The following is a 21,045-nucleotide window of genomic DNA, read 5'->3' as shown; positions in this document are numbered from 1 at the left end:
TCTCATGTGTCAAACAGATCACATTCCATTCTTGACTTAGATTTTTAATAGGGAGTTTAGCCCAACTGTAAATTAAAGATGTAATTCTCTGATCCTTTGTGAGTTACTGATATCTTATGATACAGAAAGTTAAACACAATTACAGGAAGAATGAATGGGGCAAAGATACTTCCTTACCTGTATTTTGTTTCAAATCACCCCCAATGTACAAAAGCTACTGGAGACAAGAGTATTTCATCCCCATGTATTCTGTTTCTTCAAAAGATACTGACTTCAAAAAGGATCAGAATTTCATTTCCTGAGAGTGTAAAGTACTTTTCTGCAGGTAAAACATTACACTTTCTTGGTTTTATATCTTCAATCTCATTAAAAGTTTGGCAAAAAACATAGTAAATAAAAGAACTTGCCTATCTTTTTTTTTTTGTTAAAATACCTTCTTTATTGCTAAGTGAACTAATGTACATAACAAACTCAGCACCTGTTGTACAATTATACTCAATCCAATCCGCCCTCTTTCCACCCACTTGTTTCAACCACCTGCATTCCTACAGTTGTAAATGTTGGGATGCTTATCTTGTCTGGGGAAGTGAAAGGGGATGGAAAAGAATGGAGAAAATAGAGGCAGCTGTTTGAGTAGTGTCTTAATGGGTATAAAAACAGCTTAGAAACACTAGTAAGTGCTATTTGGAATAAAAATGGGCTACAAACGGTACCTAAACCTTGAACTGAATTTTTTTCTGTAGTCTAGGGATGTGTCATCTAGAGTTTTCCCAACCAACCATAGAGTTCAGGCCTATGCTTGAATGCAGTTAAATTTTTTATTTGGTCTTTAGAGGTATTATTTGTTCCAGTGATATGATTTTCCTTGAAATACCCAGTAGAGTGTATTCCTTGCACTTCAACTGGCTTTCAGAGCAACAGAATTGTTAAAAAGAGAAAGCAAAGGAAAAGTTCCTACAAAATGAATTCAAGAAATAGGTAGAGATCAATTCTAAAAATGGTCTAATTCACATTTGAGGCATCTGGGAATAACTGCAACTTTAAATCTGTAGTGATAATCCTACATATTTTGTTTATTTGGAATGGCATGTAGAACCTTGAGAAAAGCTCTGGGTCTGAATTGGCTCTAAACAGAGAATAAAAAATAACCTTTAGGCAAGTACTAGGGGGATGCCTCTGGGGTTGTAAACTGTAAGAGAGGATCTTGTGCAGCATGGCTTTAAGAATTGATGGATTAAAATTACAGCCTAATAATAGTTCAGATGGGTATAGTTTATTTTTATATATATAATTCGTAACTCACTACTGAATAAAATAAAAGTAAGACTGGTTTTTTTGAAGTTTTGTGAACAGCTTTCATTTTACGTATGAGTACAACAATTTTTCCATCATCACCTGCTAATACAATGGAGAGGACATATTTCACTGTTATTATTAATCATTGCTTTTAATAATTATAACAAAAGGCTTGCTAACTTCATCCTTTTTTTTATTTTAGTTGTGGGAGCATAGATCATGACATTTTTACAGTTTCTCCTTATTACACTGAAACAGGTCTGCAAAGACAGAATTTTTTAGAACAATGAGACAGGGAAATCCGTTTGCATTATACACCATTGCAATCATAGATATCTTGTGAGAATCATAGATATCTTGTGAGAAATGGCATCACACTAAGTATTTTCTATCCTCAAGGCACAGTTATCTTTGCTGAAATTCTTTCACATCAAGCTGGAATATGTATGGTTTTATAAGAAAGGTTTGTAACAAAGAGGAAGTGCAATGACTTGTTCTTAACCTTGATTTTTATGTGGATCTGTGAATGAATACCTAGAAAGCCCACTTCTCAAACTTTTCAGTATTACTCTTCGAAAACATTTAATTAGTCTGTGTGTTGTTTTGTTTGTTGGTGAATGCCATACTCAGTATAAGTAGGACTTTTTGGTTTCAGGACTGGTAATATTTATTTTGGCCTGTGGCTAAGCAAATGTAGCATATGAAAAGCATAACCTCTTGTCTTGAATAAGCCACATCTAAAGTACACTAGTGAAACAAAAGAGTAAAACATAATAGAAAGCATTTCTGAGAAAAATGTAATATTTCCGTGATTTTTTTAAACTGAGGAAAGGACATAATGAGATAGATTCAGCTATCTCAGAACAACAGCAACAAAAAAATACTCATGTGATTAAGAAACAGTATTCTTGCTTCAAGGCATTTGAACGCTTCCCCTAATGATGCCTAATGATGCCTAATGATCCCGCAAGGAGAATAGAAGCAGAATAAGACCGATCATACTCCTATTTTTGGTTTAGAAATGAGTAAAAATTTTTTTGCTGAAAAGAATGTGTGGCTGAGCTTGCACTGCTGCTATCATAAGCATAACGGGTGAAGATACTGCTACTACCAGTTTCTGGAAGTCAAGGCAGAGGCTGGGCTTAGGGTGTTGAACAAGGGGAACCAGCTGGGATTCAGGATCCAAAGCAGCCCTTGATGCACATGATTCCAGCCTTGATTCAGTACTTTTGGTTCTCTTTGCATGCAACCCTATTTGTGTGACCAGATACAAGAGCTCTCCTCTCACTGCTGCCTGGCTGAGCTCTGGAATTACTTTGCTGTAGTCCCTAGAGTATTATGTGTTTGTGACCAAGAAAGCACTTTTTATAAACTCATTTTAACTGTCAAAATTGGTTTATTTTCTAGTTTTGTGGCATTCTTTACATCTTCCTTATTTAGACTTAATAATATACAAATGTTACATTTAATCTATTGAATCATAAGGTTGTACTTTTATATCTTTTGACACAAAAATTTCAATTTTAAAAATCAAAAACTCCAGTATCAAGATATGCCAGAATTAAGATTGTTTGACTTCACATGATTTAGCTCGCTCTTTAGATTAATTTTTATATACCTTTTAATTACACAGTCACAACTGTATTTTTTTCTTTTTCACTATCCTTTCCTTAATCCCTATACCACATGGCCTATTTTAGAGATGAAGGTCTGGGAGTTGAGTGACACTGCCATACTGGATCTTACTCCCTGTACTGCAGCAGTGAGAAAAAAATATAGAAGTAAAACCTGTACTTCAGTTTGGATCTGAAAACATGTAGAATAAGAATATGAAAGGTTAGGTACAGAACCGTGGTACCTAAGAGCTCTAGGCACACTGGTGATATTGTGTACATGGCTCAGCATATGTAGTTGGAGTGTGGTTTCTGAAGATTTTAGTACTCATTCTACAGATATGAGTTGCAAGCTATTGTTCTAAAAAAAAAAACTTTCAATTTGCATTCAAATTATATTACTTCCTTTCCTATATTGCCCTGAACTGCAATAGGGGAACATGAAATAATAAGGAAGACTAAAAAATGAACTTATTTAAAATTGAAATGGTTAAATATGATACAAAGAACTGAATGTACCACAGTTATTAAAATGTAAGCTTAAGGAAAATTTGTAATCGAGTTGCTTCCTGCCAGAAGTTTTAATGGAAATCAAATATTTCTGACCACTTTGTCTCCTACCCACCCCAAATAACTGGAAATATAAGATAACAGACTTACAAAATCACAGACTTATTCATGTTTGAAGAGACCTCTCAAGGTCAGTTAATCCAGTCTCCTGCTCAGAGCAGCACCAACTTAAAAGTTCTATCAGGTTGCTCAGAGTTTTAGCCAGGTAAGTTTTAAAAGTCTCCTAGAATAGACATTTCACAACTTCTCTATTTCTTAACCACTGTCATTGTGAAAAAATTTCTACTGATAAGCAGCTGAAATTTCCATTGCTGAAATCTGTGACATTGCTTCTTGTCCTTTCACTGTATACCTCTGAGAAGAGTCATGCTTCATCTTTTCTAACACCCCTTTTAGGCTTTTAAATGAAATTTAGTACTTCAGCTTTCTATTTGTCCTTTCTGCAGTTGAATTCCTATTTCCAACCACAGACAGCTTGTTGCAGCTCACAAGAAAAAAGCTATATATTGTGTCATAAATAATCAGTTCACTTTTCACAATTTTACATGCTTTACTGTGGAAGAGAAATGAAGGATCTTTACATATATGTAAAGCTATATAGTATCTTAGGTAAAATGGGGAAAGATGAAGGTTATCCATGTTTGGAAAAAGTAATAACACATTCAAAAAGAATTAGAATCTTTTAGTTTAAAGACAATTCCATTTATACCAGTGTTTAAGTTTCCTGATATTGTATTTAACAAAACATTGAAAATATTTAGTCTAAACCTTGCAGTCAAGTAAAATGCTGCAAATGTATAACTCTTCCTCTTTCCTGCTGAGGTGAGTATGGAACAAAAATTTGATGAAGTCTTCTCAGTTCTCAGTAACTGATAGGTAGCGGTAGGAAGACTCTCTAATGGCATTGCTGAGAAATACCCTTGGGGAGAGAGACAGCTCTTCAAGGCAGAGGAACTACTGAAGAAATGAAGATTTAGGGAGAGAGTTTGCAAGTATTGTCTGCTCTGTATCTGAACTGCAAGTTAGTCTTTTTCCATATAATGAAATCAGAGGAATAAAGATGTAAGAATGTAAGAAATGTAAGAAAACGTTGGTAGGATTCTCCAACTGCCAAAGTGCACTGTGATTAAAGTCAGTGTTTTCGTACTCATAGTCATGGCTCATAGTAAAGTAAGGCCAGAAGGGACTTCAGGATATGGTTAGTCCGTTCTCCTGCCTCCAGCCAGGCTAACCAACCTTAACTATGGGAGAGCATCTTATGCAAAAGATCTTAAGGAGGAAATGAGCAGTTTCGAAATCCACTCACATATGACACTCATGCATTAGCAATTTTTCATCACTGAGCCCTCCTTTCCTTTGTTGATCCGAGATGCTATTCCAAGATTAGCCAGATATGGCTGACTTTTAGTGGTTGTAGGGCAGTCTTTCTCTTTTCCTTTTCCATTAGTTGACTCTAATGGGAAGAGAAAGAGGCAGAAATGGTTGTAGCACTTCCTGTAAACAAATTAACACCAGTACTGCATTGCTGGAGGAAATAAATGCATGGTGTAAGGGGAAATATGTTTCTTCCTACCATTCCCACTTGTCCGCAGTGTCTTATTCAGCAAAGTTGTCAGGACCAACCAGAAATAGGCACCTTGTAATATTTAGTATTTTTCCGCTTGAATATCCCAACATTTGCAAGCTAACATCCACCTATGTGTCTGACTTTCACATACCACTGCTTGGATTGATACCTAGTTGCTCTGAAATCCAGTTTATCTCCAAATGCAAATTAACTACAATAATGCAAATTAATTCAGGGTATGATTTGCATAGCTTGTCACTCATGTTGCTTAAAAAACATGCTGGCTATGAGTGCTGAACACTTTATGCAGCTAATATACTCTGATTTTAAAGGGAGGGTTTGATACACAGATGAAGCTGATGAAAGAAGGAAAGAAAAGAAATGGGTAATTCATCTTCAGCATAACTCAGTTGTAACAAAGTAATGAACTTGGTAACAAGATTGAACTTATTCCAGTTACAAATTCATTCTACATTGCTTTGTGTCCATTAGTATAATTGTTATACTGCTTTGATTCCACATTTACTAATTATTTTTGTGAGGTGGTGGTCTTTAACAGTTAAATGTCAATGTCACACATACTTTAATAAAACAACCTGCGGGATGGTTAATTTTGAACATATTACCTTCCTTGGATGTTGTTTTACCAGATGTCCTGTTAAGATAACAGAGAAATTAAATTAGTTTTCAACTCAAAGCATCTGGTTAACTTTGTAGGTAAATGCCTTTGAGCAGTAAATCTGACCAAGGTTTTCAGATAAATAGCTATCAGAATGTTTTAAGTAAATGACTTTATTTTTTCACTTCCATTACTTAGGGTAGATTTGACATGCTTGATCATATATCTAACAGATGAAAATTGAAAATAGTCCTGGCAACCAGCAGTGTTAGGTTATTCAGAGGGTAGTTTCATGGGTAGATAATATTAAGCTTGCTAATGGTTTCATAAAATTTAGTTTTGTGGCCTTTTTTAAACCTCAATATCTTTTCCAGCTAGAAGATAACTGATTATAAAATTTAATCTGTTTCTTACTGTAGACATGGCATATGGTGGAATACATTTAGATAAAAGCAGAATTTTTCATCTCTTTAATGGTAAAGAAAATTGTATTAGAAAATCATTCAAAGTATAGAAAAATATGAAATATGATTGCATAGATGTTGCTAATTGTAACAACTTTATCTTTTAAAATCCTGGGGTTATTTTTTTTGAGTTTATGAATAAACATACATCTGCATGGTGATTTATGTATGCAAACTTTTCCCATAATCTAATATTTTTGCACTGAATATAGGAACACATGAAAATGAGTAAGTGTAGTGACTGATCAGATGATAATTTCATATGACAATTTACATATCTGTACATAGATATCAAGTATCTTAGTTATGTCGTTAAGATTGCTAAGCACACATTTTAGCATTTTCCTTAAAACTTATAGTGACAGGGAAGCTATATATCTAAAGGCAGTGCCGTGGATATTTCTGCCAATCTTTTGAATGTTACAGCCAAACCATTGCAGAAAAATATCTAAATATATACTTATGAGATTACTTTCTAATATTTTTTAATTATATTGCACTACCATCTAGTGGCCCCAATTTGATATCAGGGTGCCATTATACTGTGAGCCCTAGACACATATAGTATAAGTAGACCTTGTCGTATATGGTACATAGTCTTAGTACATAATTTTGTGAGAATAAGAGAATAAGTGGAAACCAAAATATAGTAGAATGTTGCAAGAATCCTAACAAGTGCTATATCTTTCAAACTCTTCATGAAGACTGGATTTTCACAACTTTCTCGTCATATTTTCCCCATGTTTCTCATCTCTGTGAGTATTGATAATCAAGTGACACAAAGCCCTACTTTTACAGCTTTTCATGGTCTACCTCTGGAAGGAAACCACTTCTGTATGCTATGGTGCACCATTGCTAGTGTTTCACCAGTTGTTTAAGACACTGGGGGAAAAATCTGTTGAATTTACTTAAAATGAAAGATCAGAAGGTAAATTTATTTCTAGTCAAGCAGATGCTCAGAAGATCACAGCTACAGAATGCATGTTTGCTATGACAGCTCTTCTAGGGAGTTATCTATGCCTCTCATATGCAGTACCGTTCCTATGGGTATATGAATCAGCTATGGAACAGGAGCTGAAGGATTATTTACCATAGCTGAAAGCAGGGGAGTCTGACAGAGTAACCACTCATCTTTTGTGAAAGTATAAAAATATAGGAATATATGCTCTGCTTTTTAAATTTCACTGTCTCATGGTGTCAGCTTTGTGTTTTATTATTTATTCTTTTGGGGTACAGATGCAATACTTTAACATAGTCCCTAACATTTTTTTGTTCTAAGCGTCGATGAAATGGCTAGAATATACTTTCCCCACATCTGCTTTTACTCTAAATATAAATGAATAATTGACCTTCAATAATAATCTGTCAGATAAAACCCATCTTGTGAACCTGGGGTCTACCAGAAATTTTAAGGCAGCACTTAACCCATACAGTTTCTGAGGAGCTTTGTATTACTTGGAATTTCTGAAAGAAACCATTCTGATCCTTATGGCACTAAAAATTATGCCAGTGTTATTCCTATAGGAAATAAAAATTCTGTATTGCTATCAGCATATTTTCACATGTGAATCAGCATTTATTGAACCTGGGAAAGCAATGTGAGCTGTAAAGTGCTCTCCTTTTTTGATCCTGTTTAATATTGACCCCCCCCATATTCCTTTCTTATCACTGCAATGGTAGAAGCAAGCTCACAGGCCATGTATTGAAAAAGACTGTGGTGACTGATTAGCTCTTACAGTGGTTCATCCTCTTATAGCATTCCGTATTAGCAGTTGCCCTTCTGCTGGAGGCTCCCACTCCCATGTTTCTGCTAGAGTACTAAAGCACTTGAACATTCATGATCTATGTCTAGGCTAAAATATACAGGTGTGTCTTAAGCCACTTTGAGCAGCCACATAAAGTATGTTCTTACACACACACACAACTTTACACTGAAGCAGGTGAATAGCTCCTACAGAAGGCACTAATAAAAAGCTAAGGAGACAGTAATGTGTTTAAACTGTCAGAAATATTTCAAAGCAAATGTCTTCCCTAGTCACAGAGCTATGCTATGCTTTCTGCACCACAAGAGAATTTACAGAAATCTCCTTAACCATTTTAACAGGTTACATATTGCAATGTAACTATTCAACGTACAACAGAAATTAATTTTTTCTTCCTGTAAAACTGTTACTTCAAAACTGTAGAATTATTTTAAATATTAGTATTTTTTTCACATAATTTTTCTTCCTTTCTCATTACACTAAAAGGAATGTTTCCAAAACTGGTACTGAAATGCAATGGTCTGTGGTATATGGATTAGTGAATTAACGAATCCATATACCATCCACTGATAACAGTGTAGGATTTGATGATGGATTTTTATTAATTGTCCATAATAAACAGAAAAAATATTCTCTGGCAAAACCTCATTGGCTTCAGTGATGTCACACTGCAGCTGACAGCACATTCTCAGCTGGTTTTGTTTTGTTAATTCCATATGCTCAGAATGAAGGACTAGCTTTGAAAAATATTTACTCTCCTTTTCTAATAACCCACTAAATTCAATGATTACCCTCATGAGTTTATCCCCAGAGGGTAAGTTCACTCTAGTGTTGTTTTCAAAACTTGCTGCTGCTATTTCAATGATAATAATTTTAAGGAGCATCCTATCTATTCAGGAGTGCTATAGTAGACTCCCACAAATACCTGTTTGGGTAGAAACGGGATTCTGTGTTTTGAGGGTAGGATTTGATTGATTAAGTAACCTTCTGAGTTGAACTTAAGTGGGTTTCATGCTAAAAGCCTTTGGCAGGCCATAGTGTAACTGGCTATTTTTCTTCCACGCTACAGTAGTTGAGTAATTCAGCAATAATGAGGTGATCAGTAATGTGCTGGGTCTAAGTATCTCACTGGTATCTTTAAAGTGCCAATGAATTTTTTTAATAGAAAAACTGCTGTTTGCAATTTAGAGAGAGAGTAAGACCAGAGTGCTCAAAACTATGTGAAGAAGCCAGTTCCTCCTCTATGGATAATTGAGATATACCTCACTACTTAGATGAAAAAGAAAAGGTGTTGGATTTGTCAGGCTTTTGACCATATATTAGAAGTGAAGGACTCTGCCTGTATAGGGGCTCTTCTATGACTTCCAGTCAGATGCACAAAGCAATCTCCCTCTTCCTCTCTTTTTTTGGCAATTTTGTGTTTGTCACTCCTCTCTTTTCCTCCCTCCTCTTATTCAAGCTGAACACTTTTTTTAATCTTGACTTTGCTCACCTCTGGCACATTCCTCTGACAGTTAGCACATCCAAATGTATCCTAGCTGGATTTGGCCAAACTGGCAAGTTTTATTTGAATTTGGCAGTATGGGGAAACACTGTATTTGAGTCCATTTTCATTTATGCATTTCTCTTTAGCCATCATTTACATTTTACACTAATTGTTGTTATTCTTCACTGCCCATTGTAACCAAATCCATTTGATTCATTGTCTTCCCACAGGTGCTCTTAAAACACGAGTATGAGACATTTGTCCGGCAGCATTAATGATGGGAATTGATTTGCATTAGGTGGACAAGTTAACCAGATGTAACATATTTGTTTATCTTAAAGTTTCACCTAAAGACATTTTTTTATATTTTTTCCTCATTGGAATATCAATACAGAGTTTATGTAGGTGTATTTGTTCTTTCATACATTGCATATCACATCCTAATATAAATTGTAATGAAACATTGTTAAACATATTAATGATATAATCTGGATAATATACAGTATAATAACTTCTTGCATAAGTATTCAGATAAGAATTATATAAAAATTGTTACTGAGGGTTGTGCAAAGGTTATCTGTGAATATTATCATTTACCCAACTGCACTTAATCCTGGGTGTTCAAATGGCAATGTAAGAAATACTGCCATGGGCAATGCTGAAAGAGATTCCTCCATTGGAAAAGCTTCTCTGTAGGCCTAGGGAACAAACCACTCACTTCTATTGAAAAACAAAGATATATATATATACATATATATATATATATATATATTAGGTCAGTATTTTCCACCTCATTTGACAGCACATATATGCTGTCAAATTTCTTTATCCTCGTAGGCATGAATTCTAATTAAATATTATATTGTTCTTAACTCTTGTGCATAAATGTCTTATATTTTTATTTATTCTGTCTTGAATAGTTTTTATTCTACTTACTAAATACTGTCAGTGCCTTTGCAAATGCTTTAAAGTAGTTCAATGACAAAACTAGTTTCAACTCAGCACAAGGATATAGATTATAGTGTAATTTGCGTAGAATAAGAAATCTTTGGAGCTTCTAATTGTGCATTTCTCATGGTTGGCAAACAACGATGGGGTTCAAAGCGTGAGATGTTTCCTAAAACTACAACTTCTGGCTGTTGTGTTTGCCTTCATGAATTCTGTGGTTTTAATTTTTAATAAAGGAAAAAGTCATAAGCTCAGACAGCTGTTTGGAAGAAGAGGCTGCAGGACAGCTTAGAAACAACAGGCTATGATACTATGTAATTAGATATTTTTTCTTGTCATTAGCATATACAACCTGCTACAGGAATGAGAATATAATGATAATTGCCAGGCTCTTGGGTTTTCACACTTAGAAATAGTGTAAAGTACAAATCTAAAGTAATAGGGATTCCTTCAAAAAATGTCTCTGTCTGCATAGTGAAAATAGGAGCTTATAAAAGACTATGGAGACTTAATTTTGATGTTAAATTTCTGGCAAAGCATCTCCAGGAGATAATAGTACTGATTCTCATTCAGGTCTCAAAGTGAAAATGAGTGTAGCATTCATTCTTTAACTTATCATTAAAGGACATTTGCCTGTGTCACAGCATGTAGCATTAATGATAGATTCTGCAGAAAAGAGTTGCCTCTATATGAAAAGCCACAGAAGACTAAAGTTTGTTGGAAAAGCTTGTATGGGAAATTTATTTGATTTTTGTACACATTCTGTTTAGCTTTAGGCAATATTTCCATTTTTCACAAGCGCAATAATGTGTCCATTAAAAAAAATTTATAAAAAATATATTTTTTACACTGATATCATTCTGTGCTGTATAAGACAGTGCTCTTTTGTTTCCTATCATAAAGAATTATGCTGTCAAAGAGGATAAGTGTCAAGTACCATCTCTTCCATGTCTCATACAGAGTCAGTGCAAAATATTAGAAACATATGTAGCAAATTGCTAATAAGTATTGTTTCACATATAATTTAGGTATTTGATAACCCTAAGAACTGTTTTCAAATAATAGTCAGATAATCTACTATTTATTTTAAATGGTGAGTTATTGGCAGGAAAACACAGACTGAAGAAAACCAGCAAGCCACTGTGAGTCCAGAGGACAAAGATGTGCATTCTGCTCCTTCTCAGCAGTACATGCCCTGGTTAGCTGCCATCCTCCCATGCCCATATGACATGCCCCTTTCCCATGTGTAATTCTTCAGTCTCTCTCACTCCTTTTTACACTTCCCATGTTTTCCTGGACACTTGCCTGATGCAGGTGGTGCTGGGCTGAAACACTCTTTGGAGATCCCTGCTTCTCTGCCTAGACTGCCAACATAGCTTAGATTCCTGACTTCTAGACAGCTGTAGTAAAATGAGCACAATCCAACCCTCAGTGCTTATCACCCACTGAATTCATGATAGTTAAGCACTAATGGGATGCCTTCCTTTAACGCTGGGCTCCTAATATATTTTAAAATGTGGTACTATGAAACCTAAATTGCCTTTAAATAAGAATTTGAGTGTTTAGTCTGTTAGTAATTTCTGAAAATGGGGTTTGAGTTCTAACAAAAAAATCCTTATCCTTTCTTGAAAATCCTGTGTTTATTGATTTGCCTTCAAGAAAAGGAAAAAGAATAGCAATGGTGGAGGTTTGATTTATAAACATACTAACAAACTGCTTCTTGTTTTCAGTTGGAGTTGCATAGTTTATTTGATTCTCCTCCTTCACTGATTATAATTTTGTTTCAGAGGAAGGCGGTGATGGTTCACACAAAACAAATTAAAAACCTGCCTACTATGTCTATGAAGCAATTGGAGTCAGTTCTGAAAACCTAATAAGAAAATTCGGTTCAGAAATGGAATAGTTGCATTCCTTAAAAAGGCAAATGGAGTAAAATGCATGCTTCAAAGCAAAGAGCAATGTCAAGAATTTGTGGCTCTGTATTGATTGGTACTATAGAAGATACTCATAACAAGAAAGATAGAAAGACTGCATGAAAAATTCAAAGCAAAAGATCTGATATGAAGATTTCCAATACTGAGGAAGGGATATATATTCAGCTTACTAAAAAATTTAAGGCTAAATTTTTATTAATGGCTGTTTCTTTTCTGTAGTATTTCCTTTGTGATGGGCTGTGTGGTACATGTTAGATTAGGTACAAAGGAGAAAGAGGCACACTGTTGAATATGTAAGTCCTTGAGCAAATAAATATTTTATTTTACTTTTTTAGAATTAAATATCAAACTGTAGAGATGTGGAACTCCTGTATTTTACATGAAGAAAGTCACATGGAACTATGTTAAGTATAAAGTCCATTGGGATGATTTATTTTATCACTAGAATGAAAGAGAAAAAAAAGATAAACAAATTATGTATTCATATGTTGTTGATATATTTAGAAAAAAACACCCATGAGTCCAGAGTGTCCTGTCTCTTTTTCTTCTCTACTTAGGTGATGCTAAATTCCCTAGAGTAGAATTGTAGAAATATAAAGATGGAAGATATCTGCTTAAAATAGTTATAATATTTCTTGGATATAGAAATTAATAATGATATTTCACCTGTTTTTAATACTTGGTTAACCAAGTGATTTTTTATAAACTAATAAAATTAATTGTGTATTGTCACTAAGTAACCTGTTTTTGCATTTAAGAAGTTTTTCCTAGTAGGCAACCAAAATGATTTTGCTGACTAACTTTGACTTTTCCTGAACAACCAGGACAAAAATTCTCCTTACTATTCTGTCTACATGTTAAAAGACATTTATCATGCTGATTCTTCATTTTTCTTCTCTTCTGTTGCCAAAATAGATACATTTCTTTCATATTTCCTTATTGCTCATATTTTCTAGGTCTCTTATTGCACTTCTCTAGATTCTTCTCATATACTCTACAGCCTTTTAAGTATGAAGTAAAAAAAAAAAAAAAAAAGGTTATTCCATTTGAGACTTTACCATAACTAAGTACGGCTGACCTATAGGCCCTTTAGTATTTTACCTATAAAACTGCCATTCAGTGCTAGTGAACAGGATTCTCTGTGTTATTAATTTCTGAGTCACTATTACAGTCTCCTGCAGTTTTCTTTGCCATATTTTACTACCTTGCCAAATGTTACTTACTCTCAATTTGTCTGATTTCTTCTGCCTACAGGAAGCACTTTGCTCTTCCTTTATTTAATTCACTTTGTTGTTCTTGGGTCATCTCTTCAATTTGCTGAGACTATTTGGACTGCAGACCTGTCCTCTGCAGTATTTGCTGTCCTTTTTCTGCACAGCGTAAACAGTGTTAAATTCTATCACCCAAATCCTTCATAAAAATACTAATTGTGTTGAATCTGGAGTGGACACCCACCTTCCACTTCCAATCCTTTCTCAGTTTAACAACCAATCACGAATGAATACTTTTTTGTGAATAGGTTTTAAACCAGCTGTGCAGCTCATTTTGGTCTTTTACATCCATTATGCACTTTGTTTATTTGTATATAAGGGACATCACATAGCCCAGTGCCAGAAGCCAGAATAAAGTATGTCCTCTCTACTGTTCTGCCTACCCAAAGCCACCACACCTAACTCACTTATCACAGAAGAAGGAAAGTTATTTTAGAATTAATTGCTCTTGAAAACTCATATTTTTCTTGAAAACTCATACTTTTATCTTACTTACTTACATAGGTACACAGGGATTGATGGATTAGCAATTTTGTTACAGAACCTCAGGATCAAAAACCAACTCACGAAAAAAATGTCTGTCTTTCTGTAGTTGCTCCGTCAACTTTTTTTTTTTCTTAACTAGTTCTGCTTTTTTCTTTTTTTTTTCTTAAGTCAGAAACTTCAGGTGAAATTGTGTCCCTATTTAAGTCGATACAGGGTTTGGTTTTTTATTCCATTGACTACAATGAGGCTAGGAGCTGACACAGACTCTTCAAGGGCATCTCAAAGTGTCAAGTCTTATCTCTAAAAGCATGATGATGTTTTGAGAATTCTGAACATCAAAAACAATTTCATAATAGAAGAGAATATTTTAGTTTCATTGATATGGAAATCATATTATGGAGCATGTATTGTTAAAGTATTTGGAGTCTAAACCGACATCATATAAAGCATGGTGATAATTTCCATCCTCACGAAAATGTTGTTAATTTATTTAGTAAAAAAGGTGTACTGCTACTTATTATCACAAAACAGAAATAAACAAAGTAATAATATGAGTTCTGTTTTGGTTTTTTGCTTTCATATTTCAATGAACTTGGAATATAAAAGATGTGCAAGCAGGGCATCTGAATACGTACATGAAGTAAACATTTATTAATCTATTAAATATCATCTGCTCACCAAGTAAGCCAGTGTATTGAGTCTGGCTGAGATGGAGTCCATTTACCAACAGTAGCCCTCAGAGTGCTGTGATTTTCGTTGGTAGCTAGAAGAGTGTTGATAACACACCAGTGTTTTGGCTACTGCTGAGCACAGCATCAGCACTGTAACATTCCTTCCCCAATTGAGGGCAAGATCCTGGGAGGGGACGCAAGTAGGCCAGCTGACCCAAACTGACCAAAGGGATATTCCAGACCATATGACATAATCTCAGATCAGCTAAGGAAAGGAGCAGGAAGGGGGGCATTCATTGTTTCCAATGGCTGCCTGCTAAGAAACCACTACATGTGCTGAAACCTTGCTTCCCGGGAAATGGCTAGAAATCACTGGTGATGAGAAGTAGAGAATAAACCTTGTTATTTTTTCACTTTGCTTTTGCACATGCAAGCTTTTACTTTGCTTTTGCCTTAATAAACTGCCTTATCCCAACCCACAAATTGTTTTCCATCTTACTCTCTCTCACTTTTGTGGCTGGGAAGGGGACTGATACAGAAGCTGGGGGAGCACCTGGCATCCCTCCAAGATCAACCCACCACAGCCAGTTATTTAACTGTGGAACAGGAATATGACTTTGTAGTTCAAATCACTTTACTGAACTTTGGGAGATTTAAGTCCACTTTTCAGCTCTGACTCAGATTTCCTGCAAATCAGAGCTTCCACCTCAAATTTTGCTCTCAGTTTTTGCTACTGTAAAACAAAGATGGTTTCAACTGCCTGCATGAAAAGGACAGCACCACAGTGAGGTTAAATTCAGTATTCCTCAAGTGTCTCACAGTATTAGTGAAGACACCGTACTCTGCTGGTTCGCCAAGTCTAGTCCTGTTCATATTGTGGGATTACTTGAAGCCTGGCTCATAGAAACAGGTCCCATTAAGTTTTCTCATGTATGAATCATTCCCTTTCTCAGTAAAATTTCAGGCTACTGCTAAAAGAAAACTAATCAACAATACAGTTAACCTTTCTTCTGCTAACTTTTATGATTACTATGGTTATCATACTTGTATGTTTAAATTATTTATAGAACTTTATAGGAAACTGTTCACCTAATGACTGACAGTCAGTTTTTTATTTTTGTTTCTACTGATTTGATTATTATAATTAGACTAGATGAGTCTATTTGGCATATTGAGTTTACAGGCTATGGGACGTTTGCTTTCTTTAAGAAGTTGGTGAGACTAATGTAGAAGATAAGGAAAATCAAAAACAAGATTAGACACTTCTGCTTTTGCTATAATGTTCTACCAGTAAAATGCTGCTAATTTCTCTTTTTCTTTATTTTTTTAATTAAAATAATATTTGACAATCAATAAGTAGATAGGAAACAAAAGGTAGTTGACAAAGAGATAATTTTCAAAAGGGAAGAACTGGCCAATGTATCCTAGCAGGATTTGTGCTAACCTTTTCTCCAGCAGAATATTCAGCATTGGTCAAGCAAAAGTGGTGAATAAAGTAAGGTGACAAAAATAGTGGAGTATACCAAGAGCTTCAGGTTAGCCAAAGTTAAGAGACTGGGTAGAAACGCAGAACAATCTCACAATTTTTGTATTTTACAAAGTAAGTGATAAGACAAGTTGGCCTTCGTGATAAATATACAGTCATGCCCTCTAGATTATCTGCTGCAAATTAGGAAAAAGATCTGTCACGTGACTAGTTCTCTGAAAGCATCAACTCAACACTGAATAAACAATGTTAAGGCTTGCTAGGAAAGGAAAAGATTACCGGGCAAGGAATATCATACTACAGACAAAAACTATGAGGACCTCCACTATTAGATACTGTTCATTTGTAACAGAAATAATGTATAAAATTGTTTTAGAAAGAATGAGTATGCTAGAGTGGTTTTATGATGAATGAATGTCACAACTTCTTGGAGTAAAGAATATTTTCCTGCAGTATGTGTTTTCCACTTACAACATCAGGGCTATAGTTTTAGCTTAGGCTATGGTTCCTATGATTTTTGGTTTCCGGGAAATAGGATGTGTTTTTATTTGTTGTTTGTAAATATTGCTTTCTTGAAAACAACAATAAAAAAAATCCGTCATAAAAAACTGATGAATAAAGACAACTGGATCAAATTATTTAGGAATTTTCTTGTAATTATTTACTTTTGTAGCTGATGAAACACTCTGCCTACCTTTCCTCCCCCTCCTATTCTGCTCCAGTAAAGAGGAAGACAGGAGTGATAATCCTCCTGGACTGAAATATTTTACACTTGTTTGGTAGGTGATAAGTGCTGCATTCCAAGGAGATTGGCACAGGGAAACTTCACTAAAGGAGTAATCATTTCCGCATGCACACCAAACAATTCAGAGCCTTGTCGAATTGACAGTAATAATACTTTTTCTTTAGGAAAAGCTACTGCAGGAACAACCACATGAAGTTAAATTTTTTATTTTTTTAAATAAATTATATTATTATTCTATTGGATCTACTCTGCTGTGAACTCATTTAATTGTTGTGAGGATTTTTCTTTCAGTAGTTCACATTAATTTGCAAACTTCTTTTCAGTTACATTTTAACATTAGTAACATGTATTGCATCTTCTCAGGAAAGGAAGGCAATTTTAAGCAACTTTATGTTTTAACCCAGATGAAACATTTGTAGTGATCAGCATTACAGCCACCATAAAATGTTAATAAATGTATATCCTGATAAATGCAAAGCATATAATATTGCAAGTGAAACATATCTACTCTTAGTGGATTCCTATAATTTCTTTAAACATTATGATTTCACTAAAACCTGTCATTGAAAGGATGTGCTTAATTTTCATTCTGCATTTCTTACCCAAATTTATGCCCATTCAAAAATACTGTTGAGATCATTCACATTTGTTTCTTAGGTTAGTGAAAATAATGTATTTAGTACTGCATGCTTAAAACACAAAACTGATTTGATGATTACAAGCTGTTTTAACTCCTTTCTTCCAGATATCTCAAATTTATGCTTTAAAATGCTGTTGCTTGGAATTTCTTCAGTCTACATATAATTACAAGGCAAATAACCTATACTAAAATTGAATCCAAATGATATCAGATTTAAAGGACCATATTAAAAGATCAAAGTCAAATTGGTTTTTGGTTTCTTGATGTTTAAGCTGAAAATGTAATTAAAAGTCCTATGGAAAATTTTAGTTTATGCACATTTTATATTTTACTTCATTTTTCCTATAGTGTCATGTGCTATCCATAGTTATGTCCTAATGCCAAATAAGAAGACTCCATGGAATACTAGGAGAAAAAGAACCCACTAACCCATAATGATAGATATTTCTACTACGACCAGGTATCACATGGATGATTTTGAATTGTGAGTTTTATTCTAGAGCCGAGTGCTCCATCTGTGACAGCTTATCTCCCCAAGTTGGAAATTCAGTCCATTTTCCTAATAGAGACTGAATGCATCACTTTTAAAAAAGGTCATGCTTTGAGCACAATTATGTTTACTTTGAAGGACCGTTGAAAGATAATGTCCAGTGAATTGATGCCAACAGCTTGAGCCATGCTTGCTCCCACTTGAAGATTGCTTGTTTTTGTAGTCCTTATCCAGGCTCTTGCCACACATGATCTCAGTATTGAAAGCATTGAGGTAGGAGAGGATTTGCATGATTGTATTTTATTTCCCTTCCTTTTAAAATGTAGTTTATGCAGTTCTGCCTTCAACAACATAGGATTGACGACTAGGGAAATGGAGATACATTGCTGATATGTGATGTAGTCAAGAAGATGAAGGAATGATAGGCCCAAGTGCTAGAGAATATGCAGTCTGGATGTGACATGATTGCTGGGAATCTTGAGGTACCTTCCCTTGAATATTGAGATACCTTCCCTTCACCAATTCTTCTTGCAGGTTTTGTCTCTAATGACTTATAGTCATTAGTGCTCAGACTGTATATGTTGTAGGATGTTTTAGCAGAAATCTCAATTTAATTTTGTAATTTCATGGAAATGTTAAAAAAAAAAACTAATGAAGGCAGAATTCAGAAAACATTGAAGTAAGAATATTTTTTGTCTTCACTACCTTAACATTAATTGCACAGCTAAAATTATAGGCAATGCATTTAAAATAAATATTAAGCTAAGAGAGGAAAATCCCAATAAGTCAAACTACTGTATCTTTCTGAAGAATATGTCATTTTTTGCTATTTGTAAAAAAGGTATCAGTGATGACTAATTAGACCTTGAATTTAATGCTAAAATATTGTAGTTTATTTTAAGCTGTCATATATTAAAAGCCATCCAAAACTGCATGTACAGTGCTTGGCTTAGAATAGGTTATTTCATGGCTTTGTTTTGTCTTTCCGATAGGCAATGCACTTATGATGCCAGAAGATAAAACAGTGCCTCCTCTGCTGATTTAGGCTATAACATTTAAATGCTGCAGTATCTGGAATAACTGTGTGCATCTTAATGGTAATTGTTAGTAATTTGTTGGACTACTAGAAATCTTCTTGACACATGCAAAATAGAAGAATAAAATTTTTCTACACTAACGGTGCAACACTAAAAATATCTAAATATTGTCAGAGAACCAATTTGAGGGTTAACACCAAAATTGGTGTTAAAAATTGGTTAACACCAACTCTTCATGGAATGTAAGGTTTCAGCACTTAAGACATAAATAATACTTGTGGTAATAAAAATGTGCAGTATTGGAAATTCCATTGAATATATTTCCATGTAGATGAAATATTATGTGAATTTTTACTTTCAGATTTCTGCTTTTAATATTGCAATAAAAATTTTAACATATGATGATATAGCCAAAGTTATAACTTAATCACAAGCATCAAGAGCTGGGGAATGTTAGGTGGAATTAGTCAAACTTTTCTTAATTAAGTCCTCTAAAAAAGAGGTTTACTTGTTTATTCTCTTTGCTTAAGATGCATTTCTAAGTAGTTAAATACTGGATATTGGATTCTGGATGTGAGTTGTTTGTTTGTCTGAGAATAATGAGGGGTTCTTCATGGGGTGCCCTTTATGCAGTTCACAAACCAGCAGAAGAAATATGTAGGTGGTAGGCTCAAAATAATAAAAAGTGGTGTAAAAGTGATTCTGTGGAGAAAAGCAAAAATATGAATAATATTTTTCTTCAACATTTTTCTGATATTTTAGAGTATTCCTGTTTTATCACCAAAATTGGTGTATTTTCCATTTTTATTGCCTCATTGCCATGTTGGTACAAATATATGAACAGGTAAAAGGGATTTTAAGTCTTTTCCATGTCTAATCACTGGCATTATTTGGTGAATTATGCTTTTAAATCTCTTTGAACATTATTAGTCACCAGTCTGGTGACACATTTACTGACAGTTGGGAGCCGTAAAGGACATAAATTACCTCAACAAATCTTTCCCTATGTAGTGGCAGGATAAAAGAAGGCACTGTTTGCCTACAGACTGTACACTGAATTTTGTGTTCCTTTATCCTTTCATCTAGAAACCATTTAGAAAAATTAAAATTGCAGCCATGTATTTAGTCTTTTGTAATTCTAGGATCACATCTGAAGATGTAGTTGTACTAGACACGTATATTATCTGTTGTGAAACTTTTTTGTTGAAATATTCTACCATTGTCTTTTTACTTTGAGGATCATAGAAAGCAATGAAGTTTTTGCCAGAATATGAGGTAAAGTTTTTGCTTATGAGGACAAAAGTTATGATTATTAGTATGGTCATTGAATAACACCTTCTTTTTTCTTATACTTTTCAAAGGTTACAGGCATAAATTTAAATTGAGAATATTCTCAGTAATTATAATTTAATAGGCGTAACAATACTGTAAGCAGCCACTGCCTTGTGAAAATTTTAGAATGTGTAAGGGAAGGAAGCTAAGGAAAAAAGTCGGAAGTATTACAAGAGATCTTGGATGCTGCACAATAAAAGCTATAAAATTATTTTAAATGATGAAGTAGATTTTTATTGTTACTGGAAAGATAACATATTTAAGTAATCCCAAAAATAAATAAAAACCTAAAAATAATGTGACTTGTCTTAGTAAAAACATGTATTCATAGATTTCTGGTGCTTTTTCATGGGAAAATTTTTTCACTCAGTCCAACTTTGCATCATCAAAAACACTATCTGTCAGAAAAAGTCATTAAAGTGATAACTCCTACGGAGGAAGAGAATAGACCCATATTTTGTGGAGGAATACTAAAAAGGTCAAAGGTATTTCTTGAAATGTTTGAGCAATTTTGACTTTATACTTGCTATGTACTCTTCTGTTTAAAATTACATACTTGTGAGGGGAGATGTAAGTAATCCATTTTAAGACTGGGAAAGCCCATTGTGATTGTCTAGTTTGATCTTT

At 34.3% G+C, this 21,045-nt stretch overlaps 1 protein-coding gene across 2 annotated transcripts in view; it reads left to right on the top strand.

Annotated features, from left to right (window-relative positions):
- The window catches only part of NKAIN2 (sodium/potassium transporting ATPase interacting 2), a 542,008-nt gene that overhangs the window by 291,488 nt on the left and 229,475 nt on the right, over positions 1-21,045 (top strand). The window lies entirely within an intron of this gene.

This window comes from Manacus candei, unplaced genomic scaffold (genome assembly GCF_025592945.1).
Source record: "Manacus candei isolate 608988 ecotype Guabito, Panama unplaced genomic scaffold, ASM2559294v1 h1tg000034l, whole genome shotgun sequence".
Classification (NCBI taxonomy): domain Eukaryota; kingdom Metazoa; phylum Chordata; class Aves; order Passeriformes; family Pipridae; genus Manacus; species Manacus candei.
Note: the sequence above shows the minus strand (reverse complement) of the source record. Positions and strands in the feature narration are given on the sequence as shown.